We start from the raw sequence: 14,988 nt of genomic DNA, 5'->3' as shown, positions 1-14,988 counted from the left end.
TCTGGGCCTCATTCTGTCTCTGGAGCCCAACTTCCAGTGCTTCTTCTCTTCTGCCCCCCATTCTTGACCCTTCCCACTTTTAGTCGATTGGGAGCACAGATCTTTCAGACAAGTCTGTGAGCCCAGCTGGGGTTCCTTCACTGAATTAGAGCGGTTCAATTTGTTGAAATTTCAAGGGGAGAGATCATAGGTATCTCTCACACTGCCATTACTCTGACATCCTAAGTGTTTTTTGAATAATGAACAAATAATGGTTAGTTTGTCAGAAATAGGTCTGCTGGTATCTCTTCATATTCTTCTGATGTTTAGTCTTCCTGGCATACTACTCAGCAGAGAGCAGTGTAATGCATCCTGAGATGTATGAAAATTCATCTGTTGAAATAGGTTTTCCCGTTTCATGGCTATGTTATTTTGGATATATATATTTGCAATTAGCCCTATATTTATATATGACTAGAAAGCTGTACCCATAGAAAATAGCTAAACATTCCTAAAGTAAAGGTATTTAGTGGCTGTCAATGTAGATGTATACAAATTAACTTAACCCATCTTGTTAAAAATATGATGCCACCTATATTAGCTCACTAAAAGCTTGGATAAATAGACTTTATTTTTATTCTGATGTATAAGAGCAACAAAAATGTTTGAGGATGGCCCAGAAGGCACTATAAGATCAAGAAAAGATGCTGTAAGAACTATGAAAAGGAGAATTAATCTTTAGCAGCGATTTTCAGCGGGTGTGTGTGGCACACTGGTGTGCTGCAAGAATTTTTAAAACATGCAATAATACTTGACTGGTTAGTCAAGGGCACGGACCTCTTTTCCCTTAGATTGTCAGGTAAAAAAATGACAACAGCCAACACAACAATAGCTGTTCACTGTGAATGAATCAAAATTAGACCTAATTTTCTTTTTGTCAGATCAGCAAAAAATATAATACTTTTTGGTGTGCTGCAGAAGTTTAATGATTAGTTTATGTGTGTCATGAAATTAAAAAGGTTGAAAACCATTGATCCACAGGATGGATGAACCTTGAAAATTTTGCTAAATAAAAGAGATCAATCTCAAAGGACCACATATGATATGATTCTGTTTCTATGAAATGTCCAAAATAGGCAAATCCATAGAGACAGAAGGTAAATTAGTGTCCTGGGGCTGGAGGAATGGGGCATGGCAGCTAAAGGATGTGAAGTTTCTTTTGGGGGCAGATTAAAAATGCTCTAAAATTAGGTTGAGGTGATCATTATAAAATTTTGAGAATATACTAAAAATTATTGAATTGTATATTGTAAATGGGTGAATTGTATGGTGTGTGAATTATCTCTCAGAGCCGTAAGAAAGAATTTCTAATGTTTAGCTAAATGTTTACACTTATCTTGTTATTTCCCTGGTTTAGTCTCTGAAAATGCGTTAGTCATCTGTGATGGAGATGATGACTTTCTAAGGGCCAAACATATCACTGTCCATCCATCCTGGATAGCACATGTCAGCAAGGATCCATGTTTAAACATTACTCTTCTGGCGCTGGGCAGCCAGTCTCCATTCTGGTCATTGGTGCTATGAGAGGCACATCTGCTATCTCCATTCACAGATAAGGACCAGGCTAGGACGAGAGTCAAGGTTCTCATTCCAATCACTGGTCCCATTACTGGAATCATGGGGGCAAACCTGGAGGTTGGCATGGTGCCCTCCAGCCCTGCTGTCATTACCTAGGGCCCTGAAAGAGCCTGTGGCCCTGAGCAATAGCAATCCCAGGGTACACACAGGCAGCAAGACTTTGCTTCCAATTCTCACTCAGCTTGCACCCAAGATCTGCCTTCTTCCAATTTACACGACTCCTGTAGTAAGTACTTTCAAGAAGACGGTACTCTCTGGACCGATAATCTCAGCAATTTTGATCAAAGCATAAATCCATCTATAGAGAAAGCATCCCTGGCTGGGAATTAGGAGGCTTGGCTTCTAGTCCTGGCTCTGACAGTCGAATTGAACAAGATCATTCCTTCAGTTCTCTCTGACCTTGAGCATGTTAGTAAATCAAACTTCCTATGGGGAATCAAGGCTTAGAACTGTAAGGTCGTTCTCAGTTCTAAATTTCATGAGCTGTTGGTTCACACTCTGGGGGACATTTTCTGTTCAGGTGTTGAAGGCCAGCAGAAAAGGTGGCAAAACTCTAAACTTCTCTTTCTTGTTTGCTCTCTCTGCTGCTTGCAGTAGTCATCATTTGAGAAGCTGTGGCTACTTTGTCGACTTCCCGGGTTAGATGACTGACCCTTTGTGCCTTGCAGGGGGGCTGAGGCTGGGAGACTGACGGGGCACTGGAGCAGCTGCCTCTGACAGCTTGAGCCTCTTGTGTGGCCTCCCTGGTTGGACCCCTATCTGATTAAGGGGAAATCCTCCCCATTATGCAGCCTTTGCAGGAAGGGAATGTGACCACTAGCACCTTCACTATTGCACAGCCGGAAAGGGTGTCTCAGCACTTTCTACTTGCACAAAAATATGACCCTTGATGTTCTTTGGGTCCTTGGTCACATAGCAAGCGGAAAACAATGCAGATGTGTGCACTGGCCTTCCTCGCTCCTCCCGTGGTTACCACTGCCCCGCCCCCTCCCCACTACAGCCGAAGCAAGCACTGTGTGCACGCAGCAGTCCTGAAGTCCCTTGTGAGGAACTTCGTTGAATGAGCTTAGGTGGAAAGAACGCTTGCCAGGCTGCTGAGCCTGATGCAGAGTAGACAATATATGCTCCTTGTACAAAAATGTGAACAACAGAAAAAAAAAATAGAAGGAAAAAGTCGCCCCTAGTCTCACCACTCATAAACCACAGTAGTGGATAGTTTCTAATTTTTTGTGCATTATTGTGAGTACTAGGCACTCTGCTGTGTAATGGCATACATAATATAATTTTCACAACTCTCTGAGGTATTATTTACATGCTCTTATTTCCTTCGGTAGAGGGAAACTGAGGTTCAGAGAAGTTAGACAACATGCTCGAGGCGACATAGCCGCTGAACGCCAGAGCTGAGGTGACAATCCAAATGCAACTGACTCCAAGGGCGTGATAGTAACCAACCTTCCCTCCTAACATTCTATAGTCTTTCCTGCCAGTCTTTTTGTCTGCACAGGTTTTCTTTTGTTTTATTGTTGCATAATTGTGGTCACATTGTGTTTTCTAGAGGTCTTCGACCTGCCAGCCTCCCAGGTTTCTTATGGGCTCCTGGGAATTAGGTCTATGCAGAAATTCCCACTGTAGATGAAACCATTTCTGGAGGATTCGAGTGCACTCTGTTTGGCAGGGAGAAGCCATGGTCTCTTTTTCAATCTGTCTTCAGTCCCTAATCTCCTAAAGCTTCACTTGCAATTCCTTTGCCTGAAAAAGCAAAGACTGAAAAGAGAGCTGCCTGTGTCTGGGGTGATCTATGCTTGGCTGTCCAGGGGACCCTGGCTGGGAGCACCCAGACACGTGTGAGCAACTTGATACCTGAGATGCACAACAAACACATTGGAATACAGTCCCACCAGCCCTGGGGTGGGGGGAGCTGAGAAAAGTTCTGTGTGGGGCCCCTGCTGGGAATGCAGCCATATGGCCACGAGGGAGCCAGCACCTATGCCCCGCCAGGGGTGCTCCAAGGTGGGGCTGTGTCGTGGGCCTGGCCCTGGATGGGGCATCTCCACGTTGACCTGAGCTGGTCCCACCCATCCTCACACAAACACTGGACTCCTGCAGCACGCTCGACCGCCCCACGCCCTCCTTCCCTTTTCTTGTCGTTCCTTCCACTTTTCAGGAATAGCAAATAAAGACTCTTTCAAGGGCCTCGCATGAGGCAAACATCCAAGAAGCAGCAGTTAGTTCTGCATTTCCTGCAGGTGAGCCAGCTCGATGGGCTTCAGCCATTTTAACAGAGAGGCTCTCCACGGAGTTCGACTGTGCTGGGCCTGGCCCGCCACTTAGCAGGACATCAGGATTCAGCTCGAGATCAGACTCTGTGCTGGGCCTGGCCCGCCACTTCACAGGACATCAGGATTCAGCCTGAGATCAGACTCTGCTGGGCCCGGCCCGCCACTTCGCAGGACATCAGGATTTAGCTGTGAGAAACAGCTTAGGAGGAAAATGTGAGTAAAACAGAAAAGCTCCTGTTAAGAATATTTACAGGCCCTGGCCGGTTGGCTCAGCGGTAGAGCGTTGGCCTGGCGTGCGGGGGTCCCGGGTTCGATTCCTGGCCAGGGCACACAGGAGAGGCGCCCATCTGCTTCTCCACCCCCCCCCTTCCTCTCTGTCTCTCTCTTCCCCTCCCGCAGCCAAGGCTCCATTGGAGCAAAGATGGCCCGGGCGCTGGGGATGGCTTCTTGGCCTCTGCCCCAGGCGCTAGAGTGGCTCTGGTCGCAACAGAGCAACGCCCGGAGGGGCAGAGCATCACCCCCTGGTGGGCAGAGCGTTGCCCCTGGTGGGCGTGCCGGGTGGATCCCGGTCGGGCGCATGCGAGAGTCTGTCTGACTGTCTCTCCTCGTTTCCGGCTTCAGAAAAATACAGAAAAAAAAAAAGAAGAAGAATATTTACAGATAAAATTGTGTCAGCTCTCGAAGCCCCGTGAGGGCCAGAGCCCCGGGTTCTCAGCAAGTACGCCTTGAATTGAAGTTAGAGAAGCTACGATGATCTTTTCGGTAAAGAGGGGTGATTGTTCCTTCCTTCTATGTTTCCAGGGAGGAGGCACCCTCTGGTCTGCACCCTGGAGGAGGAGTATTGGAGTGAAAGCCTCCACCCTGATTCCTGCCACATACTGGGGAGTGGCTGATGTCCTCAAAGACCCCAACAGTCATTGATCCTTGTCACCAGAGGTTGACTCACTGTGCTTCTGAAGCAAAGAATCTTTCCCCACCACATCTACCTAGACTACCTGCCCCATGGGAGGGGAAGAGAGTCCATGGGTTCCCCTCAGCTCAGGCTCCTGGGAGTCAGCACACCTGGGTCAAGACAGGGTCCAGTTTCGAGAAGTAACTGGCTCTGTGAGGCAGGCCTGTGGTCCTCCATGAAGCAGGTGGGCTAAGAGGAGACCCACCAGGAATCTGGTCCATGGCGAAGCTCTACCAGTTCAGCAGACAGGCCTGTTCTTTGGGGTCACTGGGGCTCTGTGGCCCACTGATGAGGATGATTCCCTGGTATCCATTTGTCTACTCCTTGAGTGTGTTCTCTTATTAAGCTGTAGTCCCGGAGAAAAAGGGGAGTGAGGTTTTTATATGTGTTAAACCTTATAACTTATTTTGGTCCTCCTCCGGTGCCTACCCATCTTTTCTTTTTTCATACTATTCTCCCCAATTGTCTACCCCTGTAGACTTTTGTCCATCAGTGGCCCACATCAAAGAACAAATAGAGACACATGACATCTGTGATAATTATACTTATCACGCTTAAGCGTGATACACGCATGATGCATACTGTGCACCATACTCCCTTGAATATTGCTGGACTTGACACCTTTAACATTTATTAGTTTTTATTTTTATTTTTTAATTGTATTTATTAGAGTGACACTGGTTAACAAAATTATGCAGGTTTCAAGTGCACTATTCTACAGCACATCTTCTGTACATTGTACAGTGTGCTCCCCCCTCAATCAAGTCTCGGTCCATCACCATTTATCTTCTCTATACCCTCCTTCACCTCCCACTCACCCCCCAACAGCTGTCAGCCTGCTCTCTAGCTGTGAGTCTGTCTCTATTTTGCTTGTTAGTTCATTTAGTTCATTAGATTCCACATATGAATGAAACCATATGGTACTTGTCTTTCTCTGACTGGCTTACTTCACTTAGCATAGTGCTTTCCAGGTCCGTCCATGCTGTCAGAAAAGGTAAGATTTTCTTTTTTTTTTTTTTTTTGGCAGAGACAGAGTCAGAGAGAGGGACAGACAGACAGCAAGGGAGAGAGATGTGAAACATCAATTCTTCATTGTAGTTCCTTAGCTGTTCATTGATTGCTTTCTCATATGTGCCTTGACTGGGGGGCTACAGCAGACTGAGTGACCCCTTGCTTGAGCCAGCAACCTTGGGCTCAAGATGGTGAGCATTGCTCAAATCAGATGAGCCCGCGCTTAACCTGGTGACCTCGGGGTCTCAAACCTGGGTCCTCCACATCCCAGTCCGATGCTCTATCCACTGCGCCACCGCCTGGTCAGGCAAGATTTTCTTTTTTTATATATATGGCTGAGTAGTATTCCATTGTGTAAACGTTCCACAGCTTTTTTATCCACTTATCTACAGATGGACACTTGGGCTGCTTCTAAATCTTGGCTATTGTGAACAATGCTGCAATGAACATAGAGGTGCATATATTTTTTCAAATTAGTGTTTTGGGCTACTTTGGATACATTCCCAGAAGTAGAATTGCTGGGTCATAAGTCAGTTCCATTTAAAAGTTTTGAGGTAACCCCATAGTGCTTTCCACAGTGATTACAACAATATGCATTCCCACCAACAGTGCAGAAGGGTTCTCTTTTTTTACACACTGTTGTCAACACTTGTTGTTTGTTGATTTACTGATGATAGCCATTCTGACAGTCATGAGGTGATATCTCATTGTGGTTTTAATTTGCATTTCTCTCATGATTAGTGATGTTGAGCATTTTTTCTTATATCTGTTGGCCATTGTATGTCCTCTTTGGAGAAGTGTCTATTCAGGGCCTTTGCCCATATTTTAATTGGATTGTTTGTTCTTTTTTGGTGTTGAGTTTTATAAATTCTATATAAATTTTGAATATTAACTCCTCATCAGGGATATTGATGAATATGTTCTCCCAATCAGTAGGTTGTCTTTTCATTTTGTTGATGGATTCCTTTGCTGTACAAAACCTTTTTAGTTTGATGTAGTTCTATTTTGTTTATTTTTTTTGTTTTTCTTGCCTGAGGAAATATGTCTGAAAAAATATTGCTAAGAGAAATGCCTGAGATTTTACTACCTATGTTCTTCTAGAATTTTTTATGGTTTCAAGTCTAATATTTATGTTTTTAATCCATTTTGAGTTTATTCTTGTATATGGTGAAAGAAGGTGGTCTAAGTGCCATTTTTTTGTACATATCTGTCCAATTTTCCCAACTCCATTTATTAGATAGACTATCTTTACCCTATTGTATGTTTTTGCATTCTTTATCAAATATTAATTGAATAGCATGGGTTTATTTCCAAGCTCTATATTATGTTCCATTCTATATGTTTCTTTTTATGCCAGTATCATGCTGTTTTGATTACTATCATCTTGTAGGGTAGTTTGATATCAGGTCACATGATTCCTTTAATTTTGTTTTTCTTTCTGAAGATTTCTGTTGCTATTTGGGGTCCTTTGTGATTTTATATAAATTTTTTGAATATTTGTTCTAGGTCTGTGAAATAACAGCATTGGTATCTTGATAGGAATATCATTGAATCTATAGATTGCTTTGGGTTGTATGGACATTTTAATGATGCTGATTCTTCCTATCTGTAAACATGGTATATACTTCTACTTACTTGTATCTTATTCAGTTTCCTTCTTCAGTATATCTTATTTCCCAAGTACAGGTCTTTTACATCCTTGGGTAAGTTTATTTTGCTACAGTTGTAAATGGGATTGTTTTCTCCATTTTCCTTTCTGATAGTTCATTATTGGTATATAAAAATGCAACTGATTTCTGGGTATTAATTTTTTACCCTGCTATGTTACTGAATTCATTTATCAGTTCTAGTAGTTATTTATTTTTTTTTTTGGTGAAATATTTAGGATTCTCTATGTACAGTATTAAGTCATCTGCAAATAATGACAGTTTTACATTTTTCTTTTTAATTTGGATGCATTTTATTTCTTCTTTTTCCCTTTAACTTTCTTTTATAGAAGCAAAGTAAATGGTTCCCCAGATGCATGTTATAACTTTGTAATTAAAGGAGCCATTAAAATAATGAAATTTGGTGTTTTATAAGTAAATCTACTAGCATAATACATTGTAGGCTGTGTGGTCCTTATGTGGGACATGAGATAAAATTATCTTTGTTCAACATTTTTTTGAAAAGTTTAAATGAGATAAGATCAATAAGTGAATTAAGACAAAGACCGGCATATGTCAAGAACTGATAGTTGGTAGTGTTGCCAGGGTGACCACTACTTATACTGAATTGGGTGGGTTTAATTCCCCAGGCTTGGGAAAGTCAAAGAAGGATTTCTGGAGTAATTACCCCTTTAGGCATATTATGAAGTTAGCACAGGAGTAATTCAGATGAACAAGTGGGGGAAGAATGCTTCAGATTCAGGGAATGATGAGGCTTAGGCAAAGTCAAGGATGGAAGAGACCAATATGCTCAGGGGTCCTCATGGGCCCTCATGGGCCAGGGTTCCTAGAAGAGGGCTGTTGAAGGGCTCGGAGCCCGCAGGCTGTGTGTTTCCTGCCCAAGAGTTGGCAACAACTAGGTGCCTCTGTCAGATTTTAAACACTGCAGATCCATGTTTGCAGCCATTGTTCTAAAAGTCTAGCTTTCCCAGGTCTTAGAGAGACCTTCACAACCCATCCACAGAGTTAAGAAAAATATCTTGCAAATAAGGCAAAGAAAGAAAAATATCTTCTTTCAATGTTACACAGAGGCACCGTTTAACGAGCCCTCCGAGCAATAGTTAATTATGGAGGAACATACCGTTGTCGGGCTCATTATTCATCATTGATTAAAAGCCCAGACACTGTGGAGTTACATGTTAACTTGATTTTTTTTTCCTGGTGGAGATGCAATTGATTTCTGTCTGGTAGAAAAGATAAGTCCAAAGGTAATGGTTTTATGGTACTATTAGGACATTAACCAGTTTTGTATCTAAACTAATGACTTTATCCTAACATCTTTCATAAACCTGTAAATACCCAGTTCCTCAAATGCTTTGTGAATCAGCTTTACCCAGCCCTCTGATTCTCTCATCAGTAAGGTGAATAAATCTTTCCTGTGCATTCTTTTTATATTTTCATAGGACCATATTATTAACTTTTTGAAAGTCATACTCTGATGCTTGTATTTCAGCCAAAAATTCCTGTGAAAAAGTAAGTGATAGAACTGAAAAACCTGGGAGCACTTTTTTTTTTCAGTGTGAGACTTAAGATGCCCAGCTGAGAAGTCACCAGGGAGCTCCTGCAATAGTTGGAAAGGTTACTTTGAGGATTAGGAGGGGGTGTCTTGACTCACGTGGGCATTCTGGGACCTCAGCAGCTTTGATTGATGGACAGGTGAGCTGATTCAGGTAAGTGTGAGTGCATGGGGTTTGGTTGGGGTCAGCAGATGGGGCAGGCAGGATTTTCTGCAGCAGGTAGTATCAAAGTCGGACCAGTAGTAGCACCCTTCCCTGTGTGTTGCTGTATGTACCTCTATTGAAGGCAGGACTTGAGCCAACAGCTGGCCAACATTCAGGAATACAGGCAGCAGATTCAGCCCCTGTGGGAAGGGTAGCAAAGGTGTTTAAATCCCAGCAACTCACATTTCAATGGGGAACTGAAAAGAAGGCAAAAGCTCCATCTTTCTGATCTGGCCAGTGGGTTTGGGGCAGTTGAAAGTACGAAAACTACAGCTTAGGAATATGTGGGGTCCTGAGGCTCAATCTGAAATAAGCCAGATGTTGTGCCTTAGGTGAATAAAATCTGCCTACATCGTCTCGTTCGTTCGTTCGTTCGTTCATTCATTCATTCATTCATTCAACCAAGATAAATTGCCTAACAAATGCCAAGCTTAGCTGGCAGGTGGGAGGGTTTCTGTGGCTATAATTGATTGGGCTAGGGAAGGTAACACTGTCATAGTCTGTGTTTATTTTGGTCTATTTCCTTTGCCTATACGTGAAGAGATTGGGAGAAGAGCAGTATTTTGTTTACCAAGACTAAATAGGACCTCATCATGACACCTCGCTGGTGGGCAACTGTCAGTCTTTTTAGCACTTAGCTCCTTTGACCACCCAACCTGTGTTGGGAGAATTCTCCCCAACATAAAGCTCAGGAATAAGCTTCTCTAGCCCCCCTGCACCTGAAGGCAGGCATGTGACCGAGGCTGTGCTGGTCATATGCTCCCTGGACAAACTTCAGTGTGAAGTATAGACCCACAGAGGCAGGGGCCACGTGGGCTCCACTCCAGCAAAGGTGTAGTACAGAGACATGCAGCCTCCAGAAGCAGAGCAGGTCCAGCTGTGCCCAGCGATGGTGTGGGCGTGTGTCCTTAGGTAGTATATGGGATAGGCACCTGCTGGTTGTTGGCAGTCCCTCTGCAGGACTTGGCTCAAGCCAGTTGCCCTGCAGCCCTGGTTTCTAGGCCCTGAAATTGGGTACTTCTCCTAGGAGATCCAATTCATCTGTCTCCATTTAAGGATTTACCTAAACGTCTAGAGATGTTTCACACAAAAGACATTCTGGAAAGCAGTTGGAAAACCTCATAAGCTCTGTCTTGCCTATTTCTTTAGTAGAAGTGTGGGATGACGAGTGACATTGCATCCCTTCCATCAGGGAGGGGACAGTGATTGGTTATAACTAAAATAGACTCTCATTATGGATATGAGTTGGCCTTCCTTAATCACCAAGCTTCTGACAACAACAGTTTGTATGGACTTTCAGAAAGTCTTACTCACTGTTATGGTATTCTGTGTAACATAAAAAGTTAATTAATTAATTAGCCAAGGAGCTCATTTATAGCAAAGGAGGTAAGGCCATATAAAAGACTAATGCTGTTTCTTCTGGCTCAACTCAGGGTATGCCTGAGTCAAAAGATCTACCCTCGGTGCACACCTTTCTAGAACAGTTATATCAGATCTTGTAGTAGTCAGCATATGCCAAGTTTCCATGGTCATTTCCCAGTTCCATTTGGTACTGTTTACTAAGAAGAAACTCTGGGCTGGGTGCTTTATGTCCATTGTCGTACACGTGCAGTTCTTACATCAGCCCATCTTCCATATGACAAAACTGAGGGCCAGAGAAGTAAGTTGTCCGAGACTACAGAGCTGGTAGGCTTCGTAGCTGGGCTTAAAACCCACCTGCGCCCATTTTCCTTTCACTGCATTGTGCCCCTCCTGTTCATGGAGAATTGAAGAAGGCAGCTCTCTCATGGCTCTTTCCCTTCCCCCTCCCTCTTCTTACCCTGACTTCAGATTACAGCCATAATCCACAGTTTCAAAGGACATTTGAGGATAGGGATACTTATGAGGTATTTCATTTAGGAAGAGGAACACTGATTCAGGTCACCTCCCCTTGACTGGGTTTAGATAAGATTAGGGAAGAGATTTTACAACTTATTAGAAATCTATAGTAATCAAAAACAGTGTGGTACTGGCACAAGATAGACAGCTATATCAACAGAATAGAATTGAAGATCCAGAAATCAGCTTATACATCTACAGCCAGTGACTTTTGACAAGGGTATCAAAACAAATCAATGGGAAAACAATAGTCCCTTCAACAAATGGTGCTGGGACAAGTGAAACTTTGCATGAAAAAGAATGAAGTTGGACCCCTGCCTCACACCATACGTAAAAGTATAAGCTCAAAATGGATCAAAGATCTAAGTACTGTATAAGAATGAAAACCTTAAGACCTCTGGAAGAAAACATAGGGGTGTGTTTTCATGACCTTGGACTTGGTCATGGATTCTTAGATATGATACAAAAAGTATAAGCAACAAAAGAAAAACATGGATAAATTGGACTTGATCAAAATTTAAAACTGCATCAGAGAACATTATTGAGTAAATGAAAAGACAACCTAGAGAACATGAGAAAATATTTGCAAATTATATGTCTATAAGCATCTAGTCTTGAGAATATAAAAAGAAATCTTACAACTCAACAACAAGAAGACAATCCAATTTAAAAATGGGCAAAAGACGTTAATAGACATTTATCCAAAGAAGATATACAAATAGCCAACAAGCATTTGAAAGGATCCTAAACATCATTAGTCATTAAAGAAATGCAAATCAAAACCCCAGTGAGACAGCACTTCGCAGTTACAATGATGGCTATTAAGAAAAAATGTTGGTGAGAATGTGGAGAAATTGAACTCTTATACATTGCTGGTGGAAAGATACAATGGTTCAGCTACTGTGGGAAACACTTTGATGATTCCTCAAAAAATTAAACATAGAACTACCATATGATCTTGTAATTATACTCTTAGACTCATATCCCAAAAACCTAAAAAAAAAAATACTCAAGTAAATTGTTGTACCTAAATGTTTATAGTAACACTATTTACAATAGCCAAAAGGTAGAAGAAATCCAAATGTCCAACAGTGGATGAATGGATAAACAAATTGTGGTGTATATATACAATGGAGTACTATTTGACCATAAAGAAGAAAGAAATACTGATACACTCAACAATGTGGGTGAACCTTGAAAACATTATGCTAAGTGAAAGAGACACAAAAGTCACACTTTGTATGATTTCATTTAAATGAAATGTCTAGAACAGGCAAATCCACAGAGACAGAACACTAATTGTGGTGCCAGGGGAAAGGGCACTAGCTACATACTTAATAGCAGGGTCCCCAAACTTTTTACACAGGGGGCCAGTTCACTGTCCCTCAGACCGTTGGAGGGCCGGACTATAAAAAAACTATGAACAAATCCCTATGCACACTACACATATCTTATTTTAAAGTAAAAAAACAAAATGGGAACGAATACAATATTTAAAATAGAGAACAAGTAAATTTAAATCAACAAACTGACCAGTATTTCAATGGGAACTATGCTCCTCTCACTGACCACCAATGAAAGAGGTGCCCCTTCCGGGTGTGCGGCGGGGGGGCCAGATAAATGGCCTCAGGGGGCCGCATGCGGCCCGTGGGCCGTAGTTTGGGGACGCCTGCTTAATAAGTATAGGGTTTCCTTTTGTGATGATGAAAATATTTTGCATCTAGATAGAGGTGGTGGCTGCCCAACATTGTGGATGTATTAAATGCCACTGCATTGTTCATTTTATGTCATGTGCATTTTACCTCAATAAAAATTATATTTAAAAGAAGAGTAAAGTGAAACAACAGCCAGCCTTGTAGCAAGGGACTCTCCCCAGAGTGTGCTGGTGGGGGTCCTGCTCAGGTTCAAGCATAGCTGGAGGCATGGGGTGAGAGAGACGCCCCCACCCCAGCCTGCGCTGGCGGCCCTCTGGTTCCACAGCTTCTCGGGGGTTAATCTGATCCTCCAGAGGTTTTAAGAGGCTCTCTGTCCAGCTCCTCCTCCACCTGCCCTCTGGCCAGAGAGGCCTGGCTGGGCTCCAGGGTGCTCACAGCTCACTTCTCCCGCTTGCCGTTGAGCAGGCAGCTTAGCCAGGGTCTCGCACCGCTTCAGTGGGCTCCAGGGAGCCGGACTGGGGGCAGCTCTGGAGCGGGGCTCCCTGGTGCGTGGACATCGCACTTCCATTTTCTCAGCCCAGCGAGCAGGACTGGGACCATAGAAAGGTTTGGTACCCCCTCCACAATCACAGGTAAGTGAAAAGGGCCTCATCAGGGGAATGAATAGGCTGTACGACATCTGAGTGTGTGTGACCCTCACACTGGCTTCCTCATCTTAGACCTGCAGGAGGGCTGTAGCTGTTCTCCAGGGGTGGGGGATATTTCAGGGACATGCTTCTGGTTAGTTTCTACTTGATCTTCAGAGCTCAACACAGACATCACATTCTCTAGGAAGCCTTCCTGAGCCCTAAAGTGCTCTTTCTCTGTGACCTCAAAGCTTCTTGTACTTCTGTGCAGCATTTTCTACACTATATTTTAAAAGCCTAATGACCCCTTGGTTCCCCAGATGTACCGGACTGTGAACGCCCTTGCAGCTGGTGCCCACACCAGCTACAGGTTGATACACTCCTTCACATCAATGACCCTATCGGCGTCTTGGCTCCTGCTATTGACTTGGGGAAGGAGAGCTGGTTTCTTTTCTTACTTTGCCAGACAAGTGCCTGTTCATACATATGTGCATACATACACACAGACACACATATGGCCTCAAGGAAAGTTCAGTCGGTGCTTCAATCCACGTCCCTTGGATAGAATTTAAACTATACAGAACTGGAGTGGTAAAGGACCAAGGTGTGGGTATTGTGGCCTCAAACTAATTAGCTCAAACCCTTGCATAATACCAAGCATAGTATTTAGGGTATTGACCCCATGTGGATGTCCTTTTGGTTGACCAGATCTCCCACTTCTATCTGTCTTTCATCCTCATTCTGCTCTATTTTGCTTTGCTCCTTTCCCAGGCTGGGGTCATTCATTCCCTTGGTTGGGATGTCAGTCCCAGCCCCTTATCAGTATAAGAATCCTCAGGCATTTGACTGCTGCTCAGAGTGAGGGGAAGGCTTGGAACCTAGAGTCAGATTAGACCTTGTTCTCCGGATGGAAGTTTGCTTTTTCTTCTGTTCCTTTATGTTCATCCCAAATTACTTTACACAACAAATCACATACACTGAAAGTGTTAATCTCATGCCCACAGACTTCAGAGACCTACAGACAAGATTCATGTCTTCCTGCTAGCATAATTTTGGGGCGTTATGATAAAAAAGTATCTGCCTCTTTCCCAACCTTGACTGTGGCATTACAAAAACCTCTTCTGTTGGTTTAGCCTTGGAGAGCTCTGTTTTCAACCCCCTCTTCTCAATTTCCCTGGCTGCAGCAATTAGAGGTGGGGGTAAGTGGAAAGATGTTAATCTTGGCACAAATAGACATAGGCCATATTTTAAAACTCAAATTGGGACTGGGGGCACCCAGCCTATGGCAGATGTAGGAGGTCACTGCTATAACCTCTCATAACAGCCAGTAAGGCCAAGCCTCTGGGGCTCAAAGTGCACAGTCTAGCATGTGTTTGGAAGCAGAGAAGTGGCCAGGAATTCACAATACAATGTGGTAAGTCTAGATAAGGAGTACATGATGCTTTGAGAGTGCAGAGAACAGGAGGCTAACCTTGGGCATGACGGAAGACTTCCTGAATGAGGTGATGTCTGAGTTGAGCCAGGAAGAACAAATAAAAGTTAC

General features: G+C 43.4%; 1 protein-coding gene across 5 annotated transcripts in view; it reads left to right on the top strand.

The window, feature by feature from the left end:
* The first annotated feature begins 13,284 nt into the window (after positions 1-13,284).
* Positions 13,285-14,988, top strand: part of CALN1 (calneuron 1) — a 528,997-nt gene continuing 527,293 nt past the window's right edge. For all 5 annotated transcript variants that reach the window (XR_010751157.1, XM_066382462.1, XM_066382463.1 and 2 more), the window contains exon 1: positions 13,285-13,451. The gene's annotated coding sequence lies outside the window, so the exon portion shown is untranslated. The remainder of the gene's footprint in view (positions 13,452-14,988) is intronic.

The sequence above is a fragment of the Saccopteryx leptura genome, chromosome 4, assembly GCF_036850995.1.
Source record: "Saccopteryx leptura isolate mSacLep1 chromosome 4, mSacLep1_pri_phased_curated, whole genome shotgun sequence".
In the NCBI taxonomy this organism is placed as follows: domain Eukaryota; kingdom Metazoa; phylum Chordata; class Mammalia; order Chiroptera; family Emballonuridae; genus Saccopteryx; species Saccopteryx leptura.
Note: the sequence above shows the minus strand (reverse complement) of the source record. Positions and strands in the feature narration are given on the sequence as shown.